At 38.3% G+C, this 25,007-nt stretch overlaps 1 pseudogene; it reads left to right on the forward strand.

The window, feature by feature from the left end:
- The first annotated feature begins 10,614 nt into the window (after window positions 1-10,614).
- On the forward strand, window positions 10,615-18,909 carry LOC119542864 (annotated as a pseudogene).
- The last annotated feature ends 6,098 nt before the right edge of the window (window positions 18,910-25,007 follow it).

Consider the following 25,007-nt stretch of genomic DNA (forward strand, 5'->3'; position numbering starts at 1 on the left):
TTGTTTAACCTCCAGGTATTTGTGAATTTTCTAAGTCTCTGATGGTTATTGACTTCTAATTGTATTCCATTGTGGTCAGAGAATGTGCTTTGAATAATTTCAATCTTTTTAAATTTATTGAGGCTTGTTTTATGTCCCAGCATATGATCTATTCTGGAGAAAGTTCCATGAGCACTAGAAAAGTATGTGTATCCTGGTGATTTGTGATGTAATGTCCTGTATATGTCTGTTAAATCTAATTCATTTTTCAGATTGTTTAGGTTTTCAATTTCCTTATTGGTCTTCTGTCTGGTTGATCTATCTATAGGAGAGAGTGATGTGTTGAAGTCTCCCACAATTATTGTGGAAACATCAATTGCTTCCTTTAGTTTTGCCAGTGTTTCTCTCATGTATTTTGTGGCACCTTGATTGGGTGCATAGACATTTACGATTGTTATTTCTTCTTGCTGAATTGCCCCTTTTATTAGTATGTAGTGGCCTTCTTTGTCTCTCAAAACATCCCTGCATTTGAAGTCTATTTTATCTGAGATTAATATTGCTACACCTGCTTTCTTTTGGCTGTAGCTTGCATGAAATATTTTTTTCCATCCTTTCACTTTCAGTTTCTTTGTGTCCCTGTGTCTAAGATGAGTCTCTTGTATGCAACATATTGATGGTTCATTTTTTTTGATCCATTCTGCGAATCTATATCTTTTAATTGGGGAGTTTAATCCATTTACATTCAACGTTAAAACCGTGAAGGCATTTCTTGAATCGGCCATCTTATCCTTTGGATTATGTTTGCCATATTTTTCCCTCTCTCTATTAATATCCTTTATTGTACCCATACCGAATCTCTTTAGTACTGAACCTTTCTCCAAGTCTCTCTGTCCTGTCTTTGTTTCTCTGTCTGTAGGGCTCCCTTTAGTATCTCCAGTAGGGCAGGTCTCTTGTTAGCAAATTCTCTCAGCATTTGTTTGTCTGTGAAAATTTAAGCTCTCCCTCAAATTTGAAGGAGAGCTTGCTGGATAAAGTATTCTTGGCTGGAAATTTTTCTCACTCAGAATTTTAAATATATCGTGCCACTGCCTTCTTGCCTCCCTCGTGGCTGCTGAGTAGTCACTACTTAGTCTTATGCTGTTTCCTTTGTATGTGGTGAATTGCTTTTCTCTTGGTGCTTTCAGAACTTGCTCCTTCTCTTCTGTGTTTGACAGTGTGATCAGTATATGTCTCGGAGTGGGTTTATTTGGATTTATTCTATTTGGAGTTCGCTGAGCATTTATGATTTGTGTATTTATGTTGTTTAGAAGATTTGGGAAGTTTTCCCCAACAATTTCTTTGAATACTCTTCCTAGACCTTTACCCTTTTCTTCCCCTTCTGGGACACCAATGAGTCTTACATTTGGACGTTTCATATTATCTATCATATCCCTGAGGTCCATTTCGATTTTTTCAATTTTTTTCCCCATTCTTTCTTTTATGCTTTCATTTTCCATTCTGTCATCTTCGAGGTCACTGGTTCGTTGTTCAACTTCCTCTAGTCTTGTACTATGAGTGTCCAGAATCTTTTTAATTTGGTCAACAGTTTCTTTAATTTCCATAAGATCATCCATTTTTTTATTTAGTCTTGCAATGTCTTCTTTATGCTCTTCTAGAGTCTTCTTGATTTCCTTCATATCCCGTACTATGGTCTCATTGTTCATCTTTAGTTCTTTGAGTAGCTGCTCTAGGTGCTGTGTCTCTTCTGGTCTTTTGATTTGGGTGCTTGGGCTTGGGTTATCCATATCGTCTGGTTTTTTCATATGCTTTATAATTTTCTGTTGTTTTTGGCCTCGTGGCATTTGCTGAACTTGATAGGGTTCTTTTAGGGTTTGTAGACCTATTGAAGTCCTTATCTCTAATTTATCAGATCTACAGCTTCGTGGAGTACACTTTCTCTAACTAACCAGCAGGTGGCGTCCACGAGCCAGTTCTCCCCTGCTTAGCCTTTTTGGTGAGTGGGGGAGTGAGTCTTGTGGGGCCCAACTGGTGTACCAAGCTTGCGTGTGTAGTTGGTGTTGCCTGCCCTGTATGTGGGGCGTGTTTCTGGGCAGTCGGGGAGGGGGGGTGGCCCTAACAATCAAATCTCCCTGATGATCCTAGAGTTTTAAAGCTGCTGCAATAGTCTAATCCTTCATTTCAGTCCTGCCACAGTTTGTCTCTGCCACTGACCCACAAGTCTTTGGTATTGGCGTATGGCTCCTGAGACTTGCAAGTGGGCCCCTCTTCCAGGCTGTGCACCCCGGGTCCTCTGTTGAGGGATGACTGTGCTATGTCACAGGTGAGTGCCATCCCCCCAGGGCAGTTCTGGGCTGCTGGGCTGTGTAGGGAGGCTCCCAGTCTGCTGAAATGATGGCTGAATGGGGCTTTGTTAATTCACACTGCTCCCCCTTCCCAGCTCTGGGACATTCAGCTGAGGTTGCAGGGAAGGCTAATGTCCACGCCCAGTTTTGTGGTGTGTGCCTGTTATTTGAAGCACTTCCGTCACACTGGGTTGTCTGGGGCAGCTCTGGGCTATGGGGCTGGCGATGGGCAGGAGTGTTTCCTGTCCACCAGGATGGTGGCTGTGAGCGGACACCCCCCTTTTCTTGGGAAGTTGTGTTGTTTAGTGAATTTTCTCAGCCACTGGATTATTGCCTTTTGTCTCAGAGCTCTCTTAGTTCTGCTCTTGACTTGACGTGCCCAAATTGCAATTCTTTGAAGCTTTCTGTATTGGGCTTCTTAGAGTAATTGTTTCAGAAAAAGAAAAAAGGATTTAAAAAAAAAAAACAAAAAAAAAAAAACAGGCCCTCCTCAGAGATCTAATGGGTTATTGAAATGCTAATAGACAAAGCAACCAGGGCCATTAAGGAAAGGTCCATAGGGCAGAGAGATCAGCTTTTCTTCGGGATTTGCATATGTGCCTCAAGGCCTGATCTCCGCCCTTCCCCTTTCTGTGTTCACCAGAACTCCAAAAATCCTCTGCTTTTATTTTGGAGTTTTTCGTGTTGTTTTTTTTCTATGCCTGTCTCCTCTCTGCTGGGCTGGCTGCTCCCAGATTCTCTGGTGTCTGGTCTCAGTCTATCTATGGTTGGAGTTTGAATCAGTAGAATGAGTTTCCGATAAGGGCTACCACTGCAGTTCTCCCTTCTCCTTCCTGGAGCTGACAGCCCCTCCTCCCACGGGACTGAGCCTGGCAGGGAGGGGCGCGGGTCCCCTGGCCGCAAAAACTTACAGATTTCGCTGATCTCAGCAGTTCGACATTTTCATGAGTGTTGTATGAAGTATGCCCAAAGACAGATTGCTCTGTGGTGTCCAGTCCACGCAGTTCCTGGCTTTTTACCTACTTTCCTGGAGGAGTAACTAAAACTTACAGCTCACCAGTCTGCCATCTTGCCCCGCCTCCTCTGGCTATGCAGTTTTAAATACTGCACAGAATTTTCTGAGTCTATCTAGGGGCAGCAGGCCTGCTGAGATCCTCTCAGGAACCCCCAGCTGTGTGCATCTCATGTGCTTTTTAACTGTTTGTATTCCCTCTTTGGAAAATGTTTTTTCATATCTTTTGTCCATTTTTTAATTGGGTTTTGATTTTATTGTGTTTTATTGTGAATTGTAGGAATTGTTTATATATTCTAGATATTAAACCCTTTTTGGATATTGGTTTCCAAATATTTTCTCCCACTGAGTAGGCTTCCTTTTCACTTTCTTGACAAAATTCTTTGAAATGCAAAAGTGTTAATTTTAAGGCTGTCCCACTTTACCTATTCTTTCTTTTGTTGCTTGTGCTTTGGGTGTAAAGTCTAAGAAACCATTGCCTGCCAAAAGATCTTGAAGATGCTTCCCTATATTTCCTTCGAGGAGTTTTTGGTCCTGGCTCTTATATTTAGATCTTATTAGTTAGGGTTCTCTTGGGAAATGGAATTAACAAGAGATATCTTGAATATAAGATTTTATAAAAGTGTCTCACGTAACTGTGGGTATGCATGAGTCCAAATTCCGTAGGGCAAGCTGCAAACTGGCAACTCCAATGCAGATGTTTGATGAACTCCTCAGGAAATGTTTCGCTAGTTAGCCGATGAAGAATTGAAGGTCCTCTATCTGTCTCACTTTAAAGTCTTCAACTGATTGAATTAAATACAGCTGACTGCATTCTCTCATTGTGAAAGACATGCCTTTTGTTGATGTAATCAGTCACAGCTGCAGCCAACTGACTGATGATTTAATAAACCAGCCTTCTGGTTTATTAACCAGCCACAAATGTCCTCACAATAACGGTTAAGCCAGTGCTTGCTTGACCAGACACCTGGGTACTATCACCTGGCCAAGTTGACACATGAACCTAACCATCACAAGGTCTTTGATCCATTTTGAGGTAACTTTTGTATAAGGTATGAGATATGGGTCCTCTTTCATTCTTTTGCATATGGATATCCAATTCTCCTAGCACCATTTGTTGATGGGACTATTCTGTCCCAGTTAAGTGGACTTTACAGCCTTGTCAGATATCAATTGGCCATAGATGTGAAGGTCTATTTCTGAACCCTCAATTGTATTCCATTGGTCTGTATCTTTATGCCAGTTCCATGCTGTTTTGACCATTGTACCTTTCTAATATGCTCTAAAGTCATTCAACTTCATTATTCTTCTTCAAGATGATTTTGGCTATTTGGGGCCCTTTACCCTTCCACATAAATTTAATATTTGGCTTCTCAGTTTCTGCAAAGAAAGCTTTTAGAATTTTGATTGAGATTGTGCTGAATCTGTAAATCTGTTTGGGTAGAATTGACATCTTAACGATAATTAGTTTTCTAGTCCATGAACACGAAGTATGTCCTTCCATTTATCTAAATCTTTGATTTCTTTTAGCAATGTTTTATAGTTTTTTTTTGTATACAAGTCCTTTATATTCTTGATTAAGTTTATTCCTGGATATTTGATTATTTTAGTCGCTATATATATGGATTTTTTTTCTTGATGTCCTCCTCAGATTGCTCATTAATATTGTACAGAAATACTACTGGTTTGGGGGTGTTGATCTTGTATCCCACCATTTTACTGAACTCATTTATTAGCTCTAGTAGCTTTGTTGTAGATTTTTTGGTACTTTCTATATGGGATCATCTCATGTGCAAATAGTGAAAGTTTTGCTTCTTCCTTTCCAATATGGATGCCCTTTATTTATTTTTCTTGCCTAAATGCTCTAGTTAGAACTTCTAGCACAAGGCTGAATAACAGTGGTTTCAGTGGGCATACTTGTCTTATTTCCGCTCACAGAGAGAAAGCTTTCAGTCTTTCACCATTGAATACGATGTTAGCTGTTGGTTTTTCACCTATGCTCTTTATCATGTTGAGGAAATTTCCTTTGGTTTCTATCTTTTGAAGTGTTTTTATCAAGAAGGGGTGCTGAATTATGACAGTGACTTTTCTGTGTTGATCAAGATGATCATATGGTCTTCCCGCCTCGATTTGTCTATTTGGTACATTACATTAATTGATTTTCTTGTGTTGAACCACCTTGCATACCTGAGAGAAAACTCAATTGATTGTGGTGTATAATTCTTGTATTGTGCTGTTGGATTCAATTTGCAAGTAGTTTGCAAGTTATATTCTCTAATGAATATAGATGCAAGTAGTTTTTGCATCTATATTCATTAGAGAAATTGGTCTGTAATTTTATTGTCTTGCAATATCTTCTCCAGCTTTGGTGTTAAGGTTATGTTGGCTTCATAGAATGAGTTAGGTAGTTTTCCCTCCACAAGTATTTTGGAAGAGTTTGTACAGGATTGGTATTAATTCTTGGAATGATTTGTAGAATTCACCAGTGAATCCATCTGGTCCTTGGCTTTTCTTTTTTGGGAGATTTTTGATGACTGATTCCATCTCTTTATTTGTAATTCGTCTGTTGAGGTCTTTTATTTTGTCTAAAATTAATGTAGGTTGTTTTTGTATTTCCAGGAATTTGTCCATTTCATATAATTTTTCTACTTTATTGGCATTCGTTTGTTCATAGTATCCTCTTATCGTCCTTTTTATTTCTTAGGGGTCAGTAGTAATGCCCACCTCTCACTTCTGATTTTATTTATTTGTATCTTCTCTTGTTTTTTTCTTTGTTAGTCTAGCTAAAGGTTTGTCAGTTTTATTGATCTTCTTAAAGAACCACTTTTTGGTTTTGTCAGTTATCTCTGTTGTTTGTTTTTATTCTCAATTTCAATAATGTCTGTTATAATCTTTGTTATTTCTTCCCTTCTGGTTGATTTGGGATTAGTTTGCTGTTCTATATCTAGATCCTCCAAGTGTGCAGCTAAGCCATTGATTTTAGCTCTTCTTTTTAATTTAGGTATTTAGGGCTATAAGTTTCCCTGTCAGCACTGCCTTCACTGCATTCCATAGGTTTGATATGTTGTCTTCTTGTTTACATTTATCTCAAGATATTTACTGATTTCTCTTGCAATTTCTTCTTTGACCCACTGATTGTTTAAGAGTTTGTTGTTTAACCTTCATATATTTCTGATTTTCCAGTTGTCCACCTGTTACTGATTTCCAACTTCATTACATTATGGTCCGAGAAAGTGATTTTTATAATTTCAAACTTTTAAAATTTATTTTGACTTGTTTTGTGACCCAACAAGTGGTCTATCCTGGAGAATGATCTGTGAGTACTTAAGAAGAGTGTATATCTTGTTGTTCTGAGATGCAGTGTTCTGTGTATGTCTATTAGTTCTAGTTCATTTATCACATTTATCATATTATTTAAGTACTGTGTTTCCTTACTGATCTTCTGTCTAGATGTTTTATCTATTGATGAGAGTGTTACATTGAGGTTTCCAACTATTACTGTAGAGACATCTATTACTCCTTTCAGTTTTGCCAATGTTCACCTCATGTATTTTGGGGCACTGTGGTTGGGTGCATATTTATGTTTGTTATTTCTTCTTGGTGGATTGTCCCTTTTAGTAATATATAATGTCCTTCTTTTCCTCTGACAACAGTTTTGCATGTAAAATCTATTTTTATCTGATTTTAGTATAGCTACTTCAGCGCTTTTTCAGTTACTGTTTGCATGGAGTACTTTTTCCAGCCTTTCACTTTCAACCTATTTGTGTCCCTGGGTTTAACATGATTCTCTTGTAGACTGCAAAAAGATAGATCATACTTTTTTTATCCATTCTGCCAATCTGCATCTTTTTATTGGGGAGTTTAGTCCATTAACATTCAATGTTATTACTGTAAAAGCAGTACTTACTTGAACCATTTTATCCTTTGGTTTTATATGTCATATCTTATTTTGCTTCTTTTCTACCCTTTTAGTTACCCTTATGGATAATCTTCATTTCTACACTCTCCTCCAGCCCTCTCTTGTTTTTGCCTTTCAGCCTGCAGAACTCCTTTAGTATTTCCTGTAAAGCAGGTCTCTTTTTGATGAGCTCTCTCAGTTTCTGTTTATTTGTGAATATCTTTGTTCTAGTTTGCTAATGCTGCCAGAATGCAAAGCACCAGAGATGGATTGGCTTTTATAAAAGGGGGTTTATTTGGTTACACAGTTACAGTCTTAAGGCCATAAAGTGTCCAAGGTAACACATAAGCAATCGAGTACTTTCACTGGAGGATGGCCAGTGGCGTCCGGAAAACCTCTGTTAGCTGGGAAGGCACGTGGCTAGCATCTGCTCCAAAGTTCTGGTTTCAAAATGGCTTTCTCCCAGGACGTTCCTCTCTAGGCTGCAGTTCCTCAAAAATGTCACTCTTAGTTGCACTTGGGGTATTTGTCCTCTCTTAGCTTCTCCATAGCAAGAGTCTGCTTTCAATGGCCATCTTCAAAATGTCTCTCATCTGCAGCCCCTGTGCTTTCTTCAAGTGTCTTTCTTGGCTGTAGCTCCTCTTCAAAACATCCCTCACAGCTGCAGCTTCACTGAGTTCCCTCTGCACATCAGCTCATTTATATGGCTCCACTGATCAAGGCCCACCCTGAATGGGTGGGGCCACGCCTCCATGGAGAGATCTCATCAGAGTTATCACCTACAGTTGGGTGGGGCATATTTCCATGCAAATCTAATCATCACCAAAACGTCTGCCCCACAAGACTGCATCAAAAAATATGGCTTTTTCTGGGGGACATAATACATTCAAACTGGCACAATCTTAAATCCTTCCTTGTTTTTGAAGGACAGTTTTTCCAGATAAAGAATTCTTGGCTGGTAGTTTTTCTCTTTCAGTACCTTTTGATACTGCCTTCTCACCTCCATAGTTTCATATGAGAAATTGACACTTAATCTTATTGCAGTTCCCTTGTAGGTGACAAATCTCTTTTGCTGCTTTCAGGATTCTTTCAGTATCTATGGCATTTGACATTCTGATTAGTAGTGTCTTAGAGTAGGTCTATTAAGATTTATACTGTTTGGAGTATGTTACACTTCTTGGACATGTATGTATTTATGTTTTTCATGAGTTGGGAAATTTTTGGCCATTATTCCTCAAATATTCTTTCTGTCCCATTTTCTTTCTCTTCTCCTTCTGGGACTCCCTTTGTGTGCGTGTTTGCATGCTTTGTGCTGTCATTTAATTCTCTGAGGCCCTGCTCAATTTTTGCCATTCTTTTCTCTATGAATTCTTCTGTCTGAGATTTTGAATGTCCTATCTTCCAGTTCACAGATTCTTTATTCTGCCTATTCAAATCTGCTGTTATATGCCTCTAGAGTATTTTTAATCCTTCTGTTGTACCTTTCATTCCTGTAAGTTCTGTTATGCTTCTTTTTATACTTTCAAATTCTTCTTTAAGCTCACCCAGTGTCTTCTTAATATCCTTTATCTTTTTAGCCATATTTTCCTTCATCTTCCTGAATTGATATAGGAGATGTTTTTGAACAAACATCTTTGATTATTTGTTCCAAATTCTGTATCTCCTCAGACTTTTTAATGCATTCCTTTGCCTGGGCCATATCTTTCTGTTTCTTAGTATGTCTTGTAAAGGTTTGCTGATGTCTAGACATCTGATTATCTTGATGAGTTTACTCTGAAGTCAGTTTCTCTCTTGTCTAAGGTTTTGTTGCTGATTGGGTTTTTGTTAAGGATTTCTTTGACACTTGATTTATAGTATTTCCCAGGTAAAACAGGACCAAGGACCCACAAAGAGGCACAGACCAGTTCCAAAGGTCCCTGGGGAGAAAGTCAGGAAGGATGCTAAAAAGCCTTTTTGTCGACTCCCCAAGGCTGTGCTTTCCTGCCTGCCAAGCAGATGGCGCTCTTCAGCAAGCTTTTCCCTGCAGCCCTAAGAAGGTGGTGTGTTTTTAAATGCCTGCTGGCTCCAACCCTGTCAGGGATGGAGTCGAAACAATGGCATGTCAGCCCCTGTCTAGAGTAGGCTAAAACAATGGAAACTAGTGGTCTAAATTTGCATACCAAAAGCCAGGATCTGCACTCAGTCTTGCCTCACCCCACTCCCATTCTTGGGGAGAAGTGTTTCCAAGTCCCTCTCTGTCCAAAGCAGCCATCCAGCCAGGGACTGGACCTGAGGCTGCTTGCCTTGAGAATGGGGATTGATGCCACAGCCACAGCAGAGGGAATTACCGTTTTTCACCACAGTTTCTCAGTCTCTTCATCCCGTTCTCTAGATGCTGCACAGTGCTTCCCTGGCCTCTGGAGCCCCAGAGCAGTTGTTTCAGACAGTTAATGCCTGTTCAATAGCTGTCCTTGGAGGAGGAATGAGCCCTGCAGCCCCCTACTCTGCCATCTTTCCTGGAATTTCTGCCACTCTTTTCTTTTTTACCTTTTACTTGATATAAACTCATGCACCATGTTAAAACATAGTTTCAGTCTAATGATAGTCCTCCCCAATGGTTTAAATCTGTTAAACCATTTAGGAATGTACTTTTTTAAAGAAAAGTGTTTATACCTCCTTCTTAAAATTTAGTGCATTGCACATGGATTGTAAAGGGGTGATATCTCTTTTGTGAGCACTGTATTACAACACTGGAGGCACGAAGAAGCCTTTCAGATTTACCCACAAGCTGCAGTTCTTCAGCCTTTTCATGAGGAGCTTCTTTGGCATAGATCAGTGGATGACTACAGAAAATAAAGCTGGGAAAACTAGTACAATATGCAGTATAAGGTTGCTTTGATAAGCCTCAATACTGAGACCAGAATATCTTTAGAACATCTATGTTCATAAACATTGATGTGTCATCAATATTATTAGATCCAGTCACCAAAATCCATAGATACCAAAATTGCTTTTTTATCTAAATTGTCAATTCCATACACTCCCTTCTCATTAAATATGCAGTCAATGGAACTTTTCTTCCTACAACTATACTCTTTAAACCATAAGACATTATCAGCACTCTGGCTCTGGGTCATGATACTCAGTCACTTTCTTTTAGTAAAAAGCACAAATCATTTTTCTGTGTGTCTTTGGTCATCCTTGCTAGTCACATGCACAAGCACATTCACACACAGAGAGAACTGTAAACTGTGGTACTCTGTGAGTCTCTAAATAGATATTGAATGTTTTTATCAGGATAGTTTTCATGATGCCTGTATCCAAAGATGCTTTATTTGATAAGGTAATAAAGTGTCTTCTAAGCCAAGATTAGTATGATTTTGAAGGTTCGTATTTTGGCTGTGATGGATCAGACAAAAGAAGCTGAAAATATGGGCAGTCACACTGTACCAGAGGAGACTTGGATGTCTTGGATACGATGGCCTTTTGTCAGCAATCTCCGGCAAGCAGGAGCACCATGACAAGGCAGAGAGGGACACTGTTTGGAATTGTTTGGATCCACAGATAGAAAATGATGTGCACCTAGATGAGTCTCCAATCTGTACATTTACAAGGCTGAGCAGTCTTAAATATCATCACCTGGTATATTATCTGCTCTTTTGCAAACTTTTCACAGATACCCCCTTAATTCCTTAGGTTTCCTTCTTGAAATAAAATTTTCTTGGCCCTTGTTTAGTATAAAAAATTATTTCCATTCATTTTTATCTACTTTTATTAGAAGACATGCTAATATCTGTATGCGCTATTGTTTGCCATGTTCTTTCTAATTCATTTTCTCTTTTTATCCTGTGAGGCAGGTGACCCTCCCTATGTAGTAGCTATTTTTGTTATCTCTATTTTAAGTCACACATACTTTAAATTCATAAATTAATTCAACAAGTATTAATTGAATGTCTGTTTTGTGCCAGCTATTGTGGGAGGCAGTAGAAATAGAGCAGTATTTAAAAAGTAAAAAAAAAAAAAAAAAGTACTGTACATCTACATCCTAGATGGGAGATAGATATTAGTGAAATAATCACACCACAACTTATGTAAAATTATAACTGTGCTCAGTTATATCATGAAGAGCCATAGTCTCAAAAGAACAGGGGTAGGAGTAGAACATTCCAGGCGAAGAAATAGCATACACAATAGCCCTATGAAAAAAAGAAAAAGGCCTATTTGGGAAGTTGAGAATGAGAGAGTAGGAGCATGATGTGAGTTGCAAATTGTAGTCCAAGCCAAGGACTTGGTGTGTTTTCCTAGGAATGATGAAGAGTTTGGGGGTCTTAAGGAGAATAGCAGTGTAATCAGATTTGTGCTATGAAAGGATCTCTGATTGTCGCATGGGCCTTGGATGCTGGGGCGGAGTGGGCCCCAGGAACCCCAGAGGAGGCTGTTGGATTGGTGCAGAAGGACATGTGCTTAGGGAAAGACATCTGATCCCATATCTTGTTTTCTTTCAACTGTGTCCACAACCTCCCTGTAAAGTGATAAGGAACATTTTATTATCACTAATTGATAGAAAATCTGTGACTTTGTAGGGCAAATTATTTCTCGATGCAGATGTGAGGAAGAATGTATTTTGATACCCAAGCATTGCATTTATTTCACACGTTAATGCCAACTAATCCTTAGGAACAAAAACTACAATTTCTATTTTATTTAAGCAGGGTTTTATTGAATCTGCTTTTGTTGTCTTAATTTCCAAACTCTACAAGCAATTGATGCTTTAGACAAGGCTCTCCAGCTAAAGTGAAAATATCCTAAAGTCATATTTGAAGTTTTTTTTCATAAAAGGAAATCAACTAATCGAGCAGAACCTTCTTGACAAGGGTTTTGGAACATAAACACTTAAAATCAAAACTTTAAGTTCAGTAGTTAAAATTAGTACTTCATCAGTCTTTATACTTATACAGTAAAATCTAAGATTATTTGTATGTTTTTGGAATGAATTTTCTGATTAGTCGACATTATTTAATTTTTTAATAAGTGAACCTCTGTTTTTTTTATTTTTTTATTTTTTTATTTTTCAGGGTCTCACAATGTCTCTGGATTATCTTCTGAATTATGACCTTTAACTTGGCATTCCACATTCTGGCTTCAAACCAGCTCTCTCTCTCTCTCTCTCTCTCCCTCTCTTTCTCTCTGTGTGTGTGTGTGTGTGTGTGTGTGTGTGTGTGTGTTTAGGCCTGCAAAAATGCTCTCATCCAGCTGTACTAGGGCCTGAATAGTTTTGAGCATCTCTACATCTGCATGCACACATATCCATGGAAGGCCTCTCCACCCTGATTGATTCCAGCTCATTCACCAAGACACAATCTGTGTTCTCCTCCCTCGGGGAAACCCTTCCTGACCATCTCTGTTTCCCGGTGACCTTGCTTTGAAATACTACTATCTATGTCTTTCACTTAAAAGCTATCACGTATCACACTGTATGTTTAGGCTCTCTATAAACATGTTTTATCTCCTGAAAAGAACTCAGTGTTCTTACTGCTTCTTTCGACATTACATCATGTGTTTTTTCATGTTGTAGCTTGGTACTTTAACTATATAGCATTGAAATAAACTTCATACACAATTTGTACATTAATAAGAACACTTACAAATAATTATCAATGTTATAGAAATATACCTTTTCCTTTTTTCATCAACTTCCTTCTTAAATTATGTTCTATAACTAACATAATTTTCTTTATAAATATATATACATATGTATTACTAAAAGTATTAATACGTTGTTTTGAAAGCAAAGGTATTAACGATCATTACATAGAGGATAGATATATAAAAAGTAGAATATTGGGTATTTAATAATAGTGAAATTTTGCTGAGCAGTTCTAAGACTTTTGCATGTGTTAATAAGTATAATCTTCACAGCAATCCTGTGAGATAGCTTAGTTTCCTAGGGCTGCTACAGATTAGCATAAACTAAGGGCTTTAAGCAACAGGAAATATTCTCACACCATTCTGGAAACTAGAAGTCCAAAATCAAGGTGTTGGCAGGGCCGTGCTCCTTCCAGGCTCTAGGAGAGAATCCTTCCTTGCTTCTTCCTGGGTGGCTCCTGGTTATTCCTGGGTTCCCTTGGCTTGACAGTGTCATTGCAGTCTCTGCCTCTGTCATCTTGTGGTCTTCTCTTGTTTCTTTGTCCTTTTTTGTCTCTTACAAGGACAGGCTCATTGGATTGAAGGCCTATCCTAATCCAGTATGAGCTCATCTCCATCCTTCCCGTAATTATATCTGCAAAGACCCTATTTCCAAATAGTCACATTTTGAGGTTCTGCTTGGCATGAGGTGTTTTTTTTTTTTTGGGGGGGGCACTATTCAACCCACTGCACCATCTTAGAAAATAATCAATTTATTGATAAGTAATTTGGGCAAGGAGGTCACACAATAGGTGGCATAGCCAAGATTTCAGTCCAGAATTTTACCTAATCCCCTATACTCCTACCTCTGTTAAGTATTAATTAATCCCAAAGTACACACCCCACAAGTCTATTTTGATAGTTTTTTAAGACAATATTTTCTTATCATTTACTTGTTTTGTGTGAAAATAAAATGGAGGAGGATGGACTTGATTTTTTTGATGTAGTGAATTCTGTCAGTTGTATTTACACTAATTGAAATAGTAAAGAACATTAAAGTGTATGTGCTAATTTTAAAATGTGCCAGTCTATATTTGAATGATAGCCGCTTTTTAACCTTTGGCTTTATTCTGATGAATTAACATGTTTATGGCAATCACTCTATTAAAATTGAAAACTGTTAGAATTTCTTTGCAGCAAAAGAAAGTATTTAAAGAAAATCCTCGTAGATATTACATGAAAAAGGATACTTATTCTTTAGTTAAAAATAAAAATTTGGGAGGGAGAGGCTTCATGTTTCAAACATTTGAAGACCTTTCATATGGCAGAAGAAATTAATCATGTGTTGCTCTAGACTAAGCAGCATAGTTTGATTAAAAATATAGAAAGATATTCTAGTAATTAAAACTCCCTGTCAGTGAAACAGCCTCCCTTAAGGGAGTAATAAGCATCTTGACCTAAGCAAAGACTAAATGACCATGGCAATGATATTGTAAAAGGCATGAGTGCATTGAGTGCTGAGCTGGGTTAGGCAACTGCTCTAAGATTCTATGGTATTAAGAAATTTTTATTACAAACACTATTATAGTGAAAAAAGCTGAAAACCACAGGTTTTTTTTACAGGTCAAAGCCAAGGGGAAATGATGCACTATAATAGAAATCACCTGTATTTCCTGCAGGCATCTTCAGTCTCTTTTCATCCTCAAGGTTAGCTCTGCAGGGAAATTACACAGTTCAGTTTCCTCTACTTTGGAATCAGCAACTTATGCTGTGCCTGGGACTTTGGAAAATAATAGAAAGAAAATGGGTCATTTCAGAGCTAGTAGTGGCTGTTTCATATGATGACTACTGCATTCATCATTTAAATTCTTGTGGGTAAAGAGAGTCCTTTTGAAAAGCCTGTTGGGATCTATTTGTGACACAAAGATATATATGATTTTAAATTTTATTTATTTAGAGCTGTAAAGCAGTCATAGAAATAAATCCAGATACAGCACAGACCTGGATAAACATGGGTGAACTCCAACACAGAGTATGAGAAGTAAATGTTATTTGGACTGAGTTTTCCTATTTTTTCTCTTTATGTTTCTCTTCTCTCTTAAACCATGGAAAACCTATAGGTTATCTTCTGTTTGAATTATTTGGAGACTAAGAAGAGAGATATTTAAGTATGAAATTAGCATAGTTTGTGCTTTGCTATGTTAACTGGATATTACATATCATGAATCCCTTTTTTGTTTTTAATATGTCTGTGAAAATAGGGTAGGTTATTTTAGTAATCACAAAGAGAATCATATGTACATATAATAATGTGTAACATATAATTTATGTTACAATTTAACAGAAGTAATTCATTTTATATGATCTAAAGTCCTATAAAAGCAGTGGTTCTCAACTAAGGAGATTTTGCCCTCTACCCCTCCCACCCAGGGAAAATTTGGCAATGTTTGGAGAAATGTTTGCTAGTCATGACTTGGTAGATTCTTCCACTACTAGAATCTAGTGAGTAGAGGCCAGGGATGCAGCTGGAGATCCTAAAACTCACAGGGCAGTCCCACAACAAAGAACTACCCAGCCCAAAATGTCAATGGTGCTGAGATCCAGAAACCATGAATTAGAATTTAATTTGGTTCATTTTCTTCATAACTTGACTTAAAAGTCAAGACTAAAGTGTTACTTCAAATGTTATTTTCTATTTCTTGTATATAATGTACATTTTCCATCCTGACTTTTTACTGGTAAAAGCTTAACCTTGATGAATCTTCCTGGTTAGATCTAATAAAGGCAAAGATTAATCATAAATCATTTATTCATCCATTTGTTCAACTAACATGTAAGATCGGTATCTTATGTGTCAAGTATGCTGAGGCCTTTGGACCAAGCAGTGAATGATCAACAAAAATCCTGCCTTCATGGGACTTTCATTTGATAGGGGAAGATCCATAAGTCCGTATATGTGTACATGCAGACAGACGTAAGTATATGGATGCATCAGTGAGTGCTATGGAACAAATATGAAACATAAGGAGGATGGAAAGAACACTGGAAATCAGGGGTTGCAGTTATAAATGAGAGTGGACAGTGAAGGCCTTGGTGAAAAGTGATACTTAAGCAAAGACCTGAAGGCCATGAGGGAGCAAGCCATGTGACAATCCAGGAGCAGATCATTCTAAGCAAAGCAGGCAGCAAGTGCAGAAGCCCTGAGGAAAAGCAAGTGAGGAAAAATGGTAGAAAATAAGATCCGGGATAGCAGGGACCAGACTGGCTGAGCCTGGAAGGGGATTGTAAAGATTTAGGCCACACAAGATTGGGACTTTTGGAGAACTTTGAACAGGATCACTCTGGTTCAAGTGAGCCATTTTCAAGCTTCACTCCTATGGCCCTCTGTGCCCTGCAGCCCACCGTCACAAAATGTAAACAGGTAAAATGGCCTGGCTGGGATGAATAAGACTTCCTATTGTACAGAAACTGGACCACTCAAACACACAATAAAACAAACTACTCAGATCAGAAACGTGACCTATGGTGCTGGAGATGGGCTGATGCGGTTGTTGCCCTGTGACTGAAGGTCTTGATGGAATAGAGAAACATAAAGGTATATGCGAGCAGAAACTTCTTCAGACCTCATGGCCTGACTTCTGGGTTTAATGATATGTAAACCTTCGGTCAGGTGCCCTGCATCTGATGTGGCTCCTTTGGTTTCACCAATGAGTGGGAATTATTCTTTTTGACCTAAAAGTTCACTGCTGGATACGTTGTGCAACAGAACTCAGCCTCCTCCTTCCCCGAGACTCGATAAGGCTTAGGATGGGTGGTGCTGGTGGTAAGGGTGTGAGGTGTGATGCCCCTATCAGAAGAAATGAGGCTGAGACATGAAGTGAGGGCAGTGGGGACTCAGATGTCTCTACCTGAAATGTTTGGTTAAAAAAAAGAAAAGGAAGTAATTTTACAGTTTGGGATGGGTCTAAATGGCTGGATCAAAAAGACGGCACATTCTCTGTGAACAAATGGTAGCATCAACCTAGTCATGTCATAAGCCATACTCTCTTTACAAAAATATTCAATGATAGTAATGTTATTTGCAAATGGCAAGATTTAAATTCCCTAGGACATGGGGATTTAAGATACTAAGTCAAACATTCTGAAACTTTATGTAATGGCTTCTGTTTTAATCAAGTTAGGACATTTTGGGGAAGAGAAAATGAAAAGGAGATTTGGGAAACTAAGTGTTGCCACATGTGGCCTGGGTCTTGAATGAAGGGTCAGAAGAGAACAACCTGGTGACTAGAGGAGATGCCAAGACCCCAGACTGGAGGCCTTAATTTAGGGAAACCTCTTGGATGAGCAAATTGATAACCAGCTACCATAGAAACATGTTTTGCAACTCTTAGCTGACTGCAAAGGTATGCTTACCTGAATACATATCAGAAGATATTTGTAAGAGAAATATTTGGTTTGAAAAAAAAAATGAAATGCTATCTCAGGTTCCCAGTCATTCAGGATTTTATTAGTCCTCCTCATTAGAGTCAGAATTAATTTTAAAAATATAATTTTAAAAGACTCTTACCATTTATTTGTGTTTGGGCACATAGTAAGCCCGAGGATTCCATTCAACATAGGGCACTTCTCTGTTCATCCATTTCCATTCTCCCTTTTGCCATTTTGACAAGTGGTGCTGTAAGGAACAGACATTTTTACACAGTACCTGGGTAGTAATAATAACAACAACAACGACTGCAGTCCTTTGAGTGCCCACTATTAGGCGGGGCCTGTCCCAACTCTTTATATGAGGCCCTCATTTGTAACACAGCCAGGAGTCAGGAAATCGTAGGTGTTGTTTGGTAATAGGACTTTCACTCTCAAGATACTGTTTTTAAGCTTTGATCAAAATCTAGATAAGAATCATTTCTCATTCATATGTGAGATTTAAACAGAGAATAAAAAGGGGAAAACTTATACATGTGGAATAGGGAAAAGTGAAAAACGTTATCTCTGAGGCTTTGCAGGAAACGGATTTTAAAAGAGGGTGACTAGATAAGGGAGATAGTGGATTTACAGTTGGAAAGGAGCTGGAGAAATTTAGTAGTTGGGACTGATTTCCAGTGATCTGGACCCAGCAGTCCTGAGGAGGACAATTAAAGCGTTCTAAACATGACAGATGGGCTAACAGAGGGTAGGGACAGAGTGTTTAGCAGGTCAGGAGATGGACAGGTGGAGCTAGGGTGCTGGGCCTTCCATCCTACAATGAGAATCCAGCAGGTGTGTATTGCCACAAACCTTGGGTATTCAGCAAACTTGGCACTATTGTTCTCATCTGTTCTTTTCATTTTATAAAAACTTGCGTTTACATTAAAGCCTGAATTATGTAAATGTTGCTTATATGTACATTCTTTCAAGCTGAACATTAGAATAGCTCCACCCAGTAGGTATGGTACATTTAAACTCTTTCATTATCACTCTTGCAGTGTCAGAAAACTATTATGGATTTCCTCCCTCCTTCCCTTCCTTCCAATAATAATATGAATCTCTAAGACTCTAGTTGATGAGGAAAGAACAGTACTAAGCTCATGAGAACACTATGAAATGACAGTCCAGCTGTTACTTGCAGAAGGTTCAACTGATACACTTTCCTAAGGAGAATTGAAAAATCTGCTCTTCTGCTCTTTAACCTTGTGGTGTATCTCTTTTCCTGCATATTCTCCATCTGGTCAGGTACTTAAAACTAACAATGAGTTCTTCCAGAGCATCAAGTGACAAGGATAACATTACACATGCAGGCAGGGTTTTCTTAGTGTCCCCATTCCTTTATGAGAACATTCCAATGGGTAGAATATAAATGTTTTCTTCCTTTCCTCCCACAGAGAGACTGAGTGTCTTCCTGAGATTATTACAAGAAAGTCTTACTGCTGGTTTCAGATAGCAAATTATTGAAGGAAAATCATTTGAAACTGAAATTCCTAGGAAAGATTTTGCAAGAAATTCAAGAAAAGAATCAGACACGGAAGCACTTGGACCCAACCTCTTGGGACAATGCTGGTGTTCCTGGGATGGAGGAATGGAGGGCTTATTTCTGACAACAGTAGGGTAAAAATAATAAAGACATGTTCTCACTCTGAGTTTAGGGTGGTGTATTTTGAAACACATGCCATAATTCCCCTGCTGAGAGACTTACATTTCCATGGTAGAATATATAAAATACAAGAAAAGACAAGAAGGATGTATGGTGTGCTAGTTTGGATATATTATGTCCCACCAAAAGCCGTATTCTTTAATGCAGTCTTGCGGGGGCAGCTGTATTAGTGTTGATTAGGTTGGAAACTTTTGATTGAGTGTTTCCATGGAGATGTGACCCACCCAAATGTAAGTGACACCTTTGGTTAGGTTGTGACCTCAGACTGAATGTTTCCATGGAGGTGTGGCCCTGCCCATTCAGCGTGGGTCTTAATTAAATCACTGGAGTACTTTAAAAAGAGCCATCCAGGCCCAGACATTTGCTGCAGCTGAGAGACACATTTTGAAGATGGCCATTGGAAGCTGACACTGACATTTTGGAGAAGACAATTTTGAAATGCAAGCTGGGAGCAAGCAGATGCCAGCCACATGCCTTCCCAGCTAACAGAGATTTTCATATGCCATTGGCTATCCTTCAGTGAAGTACCCTGTTGTTGATGCCTTACCTGGATACTTTATGGCCTTAAGACTGTAGCTTTGTAATTAAATAAACCCCCTTTACAAAAGCCAATCTATTTCTGGTATTTTGCTTAACAGCAGCATTAGCAAAGCAGAACATATGGTTTATTGAAAACCTCTACAACTTCCACAACAGCTTCCACAATAGCTTCTGACACTGACTGCAAATACTGCGGTAACTCAATCCAATTCAATTCTGACTACCTGAAGCTAGGCCAGACTCCACAGGATAAGGGCCACCCTCAATTTGTTCTTCAGGCACCAGTTGTAAGTTCAAGGGCCCAGGTCACCTGTACTTCTGACCAACTGACAACAAATTCAGGAGTTCCCATGACCATCTCAGGTTTGATAACCCACTAGAATGACTCACAAAACTCACTGAAAGTACTACCTTTACAATTATAATTTTATTACAGTAAAAGGATACAAATAAGAAGAACTCAAAAGAAAAGATGCAGAGGACAGGTGTTAGAGGGCCTCAGACTTAGGCTTCCATGTCCTCCCTCCCTATGCCCAACCTCATCCCTGGCCTAGCACTATGTATTTTCTCTACCATGGAAGCTTATCATGGCTTTCAGTGTCCTGCATTTATATGGGGCTCATTATGTAGCCCACGTGGTTGAGTTCAATCTGCAGACCCCTCCACTCCCAAAGGTTCAGCAGATGGGGCTGATATGACGTGGCTCAAAGCATATGAACTATCACCTGTGGACCTGGGTCCAACAAGAACAATAAAAGATATTCCTGTTACAGGAAATTCCAAAAATTCAGAGGTTGCTTTTCCAGGAACTGAGGATAAAGATGAGCCAAGTTTTTCATCATATTGCAGAGGGAGAGTGGGAAAAAATAAAGCATTTTAGCCAGATTTATGCTTAATGTAGCTCCTAGTTTGCCTTCATATGTTGTTCTGCACTTGCAAATGGGAAATGTAATTCCATTTCTTAGTCATCCCCAAATGCAAAAGCTTAAGAGAGATGTGGAGGCAAAGCCAGTATGCTGTACGGGGTGAGATATTCCAAAAATGGCACATCCTCTAGGGGTGAGCCATTTGGGAAATGTTATCAAGAGAACACTCTTGTATTTCTCCAGAACCAGAAGTGGAATGTCTGCAGTCTTTGTGGAACCTTCAGGATAATGTGGGAAAAAGGACGATGATTAGAACCAGGAGTATATTAATTGAGCTGGGAATATATTGTTAGAACCCTGTTAAGAAGTAAACTGAATTCCACTTTTATACAAATTTTTCCCTTATCCCAATATATCAGAAGGAAACTCCAAAACCATATATGGATATCCTTGCCCTAGGAAATATCAAGGAGCTTGGTACCAATAATTCTTTATGGAAATGTTTTAAATTTTTTAAAATTCATTATAAGTATCACTAAAATAATGGTTCACTAAGGTTTCAAAAGTGCCTTAAAAATCCTAAATGTTTCTCCCCCAATGTATGGTTATTTTTGAGGGGAGAATAATATAATCCTACAACAAAAATATTATAGTTATAAACTGTAACTGAGGTTATGTCTCTGTTTCACTCCTGATATTTTTCCTTTGTGCTTTCTCTGCCTTTACTTAATTATTTTGGCTGAAATCATTGGTTGTTTTAATCTTTATTCAAAGAGCAAGTTTTTGGTTTGATACTCTATTGTGTATTTTTTTCCTATTAATTTCTGTTATCATCTTCATTTCTCATTTCTTTGTATTAATTAAATAATTCTTCTAACTTCTTGAGTTGGACTCTTAGCTCATTAACTTTGTAATCTTAATTTTTAATACAATCAAGTTCTAATATATTGATCTCTCTTCTTGGAGCTTTGTATAAGGGGAGAATTATTTTTCCAAATTTTATATATGAAGATCAGTGCAGAATTTTTATAGTAGTGAAAAGACCTAACAGTAGGGAGTTGTCTGGAATTTTTGGTATATGCATCTACTATAATATTATACAGTCTAAAATGATTATAAAGTCCATGTGGCAAAGTGAGGAAACTGTATTTAATTGAAAAGTGGAAAATATTATTTTTACCTGTATGAAAAAAATATTTGCAAATGGACAAAGATTCAAATGAATCAGAAAAATCAGTGAAGTGGTTTTTTTGTTACGAACTTTGGATGAATAATTTTTTAAATTACGGGATTTTTTGCCTTCAAAATAAATGTGCTTTATTTGGACAATTAATTGACATAGTCTTCTTCATTGTTCCAAAGTCAGAGAAGTGAAATTCTATCATTTATTTATATGAGATTAGAGTATATAGAGAGGATAGATGGACTTTGTTTATTTTGACCTCCTTCCTTTGAGGTGACAAGGTAAACTTGCAAAGCAAGCAAAGCTATGACTCCTTTAGTTAAGAATGTGTGAGATAAATGCTTCATCTCAAATTGGTTAAGCTGTATGTAATACCACTCACTGCTGGGCCAAATTACAGTAATTACTATAGATTTTGACTGGAGATACAGGAAAAGATGCAGACTATAAGCACTAATAGTAGGAAACTTAGAGACATCACTTGTTAGGCAGATAAAATATAAGGATATAAAAGATCTAAACAACATAATAGGACAGATATTTACGTTTTATATCAAATACTACACCCCAATAATAGGAAACATACCTTTGTCACTGTTGGAGAAGGGAGTTACAAATATGGAAATGGGGAAAAACTTGAATAAACCCTACTGAGGTCCTGGGAACAGTGACACCCAAATAGCAATGTACACAGTCTGGGAGGCAGTGATCTAAATTCTTCCAATTCTGTAGGCTTACCTAAAATTCCTTCTCCATAAAGTCTTTTTGGATTACCCATTCCCAATAAATTCTTCTCTTTGGAACTGATAGCTTTTATTGTCTCTACCAGTCACTTGAAAAATCACTAACCACTATCCACTTGGGAAACACCACCTGGTCATTATTTATACCTATGTAATTTGACTCTCATTCCAATACTATTAGAACTGCTTTCTTGGAAGTTTTCACAATCACCAAATTCAACAGTCTTTTTCTCAGGTTTTGATCTTTGATACCATTCCCTCCCAGGGCTTTTTGTAGAAGTGGCTGATTCCACATTGGGGGAAGGTAGGTATGAAATGGGTCTGGAACATTTTGTTATGCCAGAAAGTAGAAAAATGAAATGATGGGAGATGTCACAAGTATAAAGGATCTAGCTTGAAGGGCCTCTCACTGGCCAAATCTGGAATGATTTCAGCACCAAAAGAAAAACTAGGTACAGTAATGAATTCTAGACCTAACTCCTACCCTAAAGCAACAGCTGAAGACCCAAGGAAAGAAATGAAGTGTGCTTACACAGGAATCCTCAATTGTATTATGTTGTTTTGTTTATTAAAAGAAGAGAAGAAGGAGAAGGAAAAAGAAAAGGGAGAGGAGGAGAAGGAAGAAGAGAAGGAGGGAGAAGAAAAAGTGAGACCTGAAATAAATATGACTGAATGTTAAGTTTTGATGAAGCATGATGGTGACCACACATGTATTTATTTTGCTATTCTTTATATTTTGTTGTGTGTCTGAAAGACTTTTAAGAGAAAAGAAAAGGAGAAAAAAGAAAAACCTAGTATAGCGTTCTATATAAGTACCAAATGAGTGGTGGCATATATACTACAGCAGTTGAAAGCTGAGATTTCTGTGGCCTATGTTAGGGGAACAAGTAAGACTTAATCTGGGCTTTGAGGGACAGACACAAATTAAAGGCAGAGAGCAAAGGAGAGGATGTTCCCAAACATGAGTAAAATACAATCTTGAATATGGATATGGAATAAAGGAGAACATGCTCTAAGACCGTGTTTTCTAAATTAAGTGTGCATCATAATCACCTAGGAAGCTTTTTTCCATCTATTTTAGATGGGGCTTGAAAATGTGTATTTTTATAATATACCAGCCAAGCATGGGTTCTTGCAGAAGTACAGTGGAGTTGGCTTGAAAATGTAATTTGGGCACAATTTGTAACAGGCTTAAATTCTGGACTAAGGTGACTTTTATGCCATTTCCAAGAGAGTATTGCTGAACGTTTTTTTTTAAGGTGGGCGACCTCATAGACTTGAGGGTATACTGAGAAGTGTCATCTGGTAATTACTTGCAAGAAGAGCTGAAGGGGGATAGACTTAGGAGCCATGCCTTTGGAGGTTATTTTATTAATTTAGGAATAAGCTAATAAGGGCATGTCATGGTGTTGGATTCATATGTAATAGGGGAAAGGCATATAGGTGATAATTTTTAAAAATTCAAGATGATTGACTATGGAGAGGACATTGTCAAAGATGCCAAAAGTTTAGAATGATTGTCTATGAGAATGGTAGAACGAATGATTAAAGTGGGGAGTTAAAGAGGAATTGTTAGGTAAAATGTTAAATCTGGGTTTAGATGGGCTGAGTTTGAGGTAAACACTCCAAATGGAAACATTCAGAAGGCTTAAAGAAAAATTTGACTGAAAGGTAACAATTTTGAGAGTCCTTGGTGTTGGAGCAATGCGGAAGCTGCAGATGACCTGAGCCTTTCAGGGGAAAATGGAAACAAGAGAACTGCAGATGCTTCCCAAGATCTGGATTTTAGGAAGCATTTATAGTAATGAAATGCCAGAAAGAAAAGGATTCATTGAAGGAGGCAGAGGTCAGATAACTAGACAAGCTAGAGATGCCCTTTGCTATTTTATAGATTTAGGTATTGTACCGCTTTGTATATATTATTTACCCCAGAAAAAGCCATGCTCTTTGACACAGTCTTGTGGGGGCAGATATATTAGTAGGGATTAAGTTGGAACATTTGGATTAGGTTGTTTCCATGGAAATGCGCCCCACACAACTGTGGGTAATAACTCTGATTGGATAGTTTCCATGGAGGTGTGGCCCCACCCATTCAGCATGGGCCTTGATTAGTTTACTGGAGCATTATATAAGCTCAGACAGAAGGAGCGAGCTTGCTACAGCCAAGAGAGATGCTTTGAAGAATGCACAGGAGCTGAGAGAGGAACTGCAGTTTACAGAGACATTTTGGAGATGGTCTTTGAAAGCACACTTTTGCTCCAGAGAAGCTAAGAGAGGACAAATGCCCCAAGAGCAACTGAGTGACATATTGGAGAGAAGCTGAAGCTTAGAGAGGAACGTCCTGGGAGAAAGCCATTTTGAAACCAGAACTTGGAGCAGACGCCAGCCATGTGCCTTCCCAGCTAAAAGAGGCTTTCCAGATGACATTGGCCATCCTCCAGTGAAGGTACCTGATTGTTGATGCGTTACCTTGGACACTTTAAGGCCTTAAGACCGTAACTTTGTAACCAAATAAACCCCCTTTTATAAAAGTCAATCCGTTTCTGGTGTTTTGCATTCTGGCAGCATTAGCAAACAAGAACAGGTATTAAAGGGGTACACAGAAATATGTCCTTATTTGAGAGAGTGTCATCTCCTTGTGTGTGTAATAGTACTGTACTTTTTATCTTACTGCCTAAGATATTTTTACTGTAATTTGAAAACATATCAA

This window comes from Choloepus didactylus, chromosome 8 (genome assembly GCF_015220235.1).
Source record: "Choloepus didactylus isolate mChoDid1 chromosome 8, mChoDid1.pri, whole genome shotgun sequence".
NCBI lineage: Eukaryota > Metazoa > Chordata > Mammalia > Pilosa > Megalonychidae > Choloepus > Choloepus didactylus.